The following is a 2300-nucleotide window of genomic DNA, read 5'->3' on the forward strand; positions in this document are numbered from 1 at the left end:
GCCTTCTGCTATGTATCTATGCCCTTTGGGCTCAAGAGTGCCCAGGCGACTTATCAACGGTGTGTGCAGAATTGCCTTCATAAGCAAATCGGCCGTAATGTGCATGCCTATGTGGATGATATTGTGGTTAAGTCAAGGAAGAAAGAGACTCTGGTTGATGATTTAAAGGAAACCTTTGATAACCTACGGACATACAAGATGATGCTCAACCCGGCCAAGTGCGTTTTTGGTGTACCGGCAGGCAAGTTATTGGGTTTTCTGGTGTCCAACAGGGGAATTGAGGCTAATCCGGAGAAGATCACAGCTATCACCTCCATGGCTAAACCAAAGTGTATCAATGACGTTCAACGCTTGGCAGGTCGGATTGCCACATTGAGCCGGTTTATCAGCCACCTTGGTGAGAAGGCGATTCCTTTGTATCAGATGCTGAAGAAGACGGATCAATTCGTCTAGAGTTCTACTGCTGATGAAGCGTTTGAGGATTTAAAGCGGAATGCCGGTGTACAAAAAGAGGGGTACACTTTTTGTACCCCTATAACTGTGCACGGGCAGTCTGAGCCACGGCCACCACCACACTGAGCAAGGCGAGGGAGGTGAGCCAAGGTAAGACCGAAGCTCGGGAGGAGCAGAACGACGCCAAGGCCAAGACCACAAAGAGCAAAGGGGACGAAGCGGACTCCCCCAGCAAGATCCTTGCCGGGGGGCAGTTTTAGCGAACCCGGCAAGACCCTTGCCGTGGCAGCTCGCCCCACACCTACGGAGCGAGTCACCCTTGAGTCCACTGCCCCCATGGGGCAAGGATTCGGGAGACATCCCCGTGGTGGCATGCAGATCTTTGTGAAGACATTCAAGATCAGATACACACTTTAGAAGATGATGATCCTCGGCGGGATCCTAGCCAAGGAGGACCACAAGGCCCCCGGCAAGAGCCTTGCCGGGGATGACAGCAGGCGCCACGGCAAGACCCTTGCCGGGGCCCCGGCAAGGCCCTTGCCATGAACACCCGTAGGGCCACCATCAGGCCCACGCCAATCAGACCTCCACCGCCGTTCGCATGCAGCTGCCGACCCAACCAGCTGGGCAGGCACCTGCGTGGTGGCATGCGGATCTTCCTGGAGACCCACCACTGCGCAACCTCAGCTGCCTGCCTACCTACATGGCACCGCTGGCCAGGGCGCGTGTCGACGCAAGAGGGAGCGGCGACAGACGAGACATGGCTCTCCCCCGTCCCCGATAAGCAAGGACACCTAAGCAAGACGCATTAAATGCGCCTTGTCATGTAATGCGAGGGATAACCTCGCATCACTGTACCCTTTCCACCTCCTGTGTGCCACTGTGGCAACCCCTTCCCCTATAAAAGGAGGCCCAAGGCAACTAGGAAGAGGATTCGGCTTTTTGGAGCTCCTCACGCCCCATTGCTAGTTGAAGAACACAGATAAACAATCCACCAAAGCAGGAGTAGGGTTTTACGCATCCTCGCGGCCCGAACCTGGATAAACGAACCGTGTGCTATCTGTTTGATCCGCTCTTCTCACGACCCCGCGCCCCGCAACCATAGTAGGGATTCTTGTGATCCCATAGGTGTCGTTCCCACCGACATCTTTGGCGCGCTAGGTAGGGGGCGCAGTTGTGACAATCGTCTTTAGAAGTTAGTTCAACGCTTCTTCATCGTCATGGCCCCCAAGAAGAAGACGATAGTGGCGGTTGGCCCGTCGGAAGCCGGACATCCCGTCCCGACGCGGGCGAGTAGCGGACCGGTCGCAGAAAGGACCCGGGGCGCCGTTCGCGAACACCAACACCGTCCCAGCAGCCAGAGTTTGAGAGGCGGCAATGTTTGTGCGCCTGGTAAAGGGCCCCACGCCGCCAAATCCAAAGACGGAGCCAGGCCATCCGCGGGTGGCGCGGGGCCTTCCAAGATCGCTGCCACCCCGCCCGAAGGCGACGCGAGGGCTTCCAAGACTCCCACGCCGGCGCTGACGGCGCGCTCCTCTCAAGCGGCGCGCGACGAACGGCGTAATCACGCCGAAGACCCCGGGCGTCGCCACGGAAAGAGCCCCGGGTGCCACTCCCGGGATGTGGAAGACCCGCCTGCTCGTCGAGGCACTGGTGAAGATGGCATGCGACCGCGGGGTCGTGATAGAGGTCCTTCTGACATGGTCAGAAGTCGAAGCGCGTCGCGATCCATGTAGGTTTCGCTGCCACCAACGCCAGCAGAAGCCTTGGCGCGCGCGCAGTTGCTCCTTGATTTTCCTCCCACTATGAGGAAACTCGACGAATGGAGAGCCACTATCCGAAGCCTT

Source organism: Triticum dicoccoides, chromosome 2A (genome assembly GCF_002162155.2).
Source record: "Triticum dicoccoides isolate Atlit2015 ecotype Zavitan chromosome 2A, WEW_v2.0, whole genome shotgun sequence".
Lineage (NCBI taxonomy): Eukaryota > Viridiplantae > Streptophyta > Magnoliopsida > Poales > Poaceae > Triticum > Triticum dicoccoides.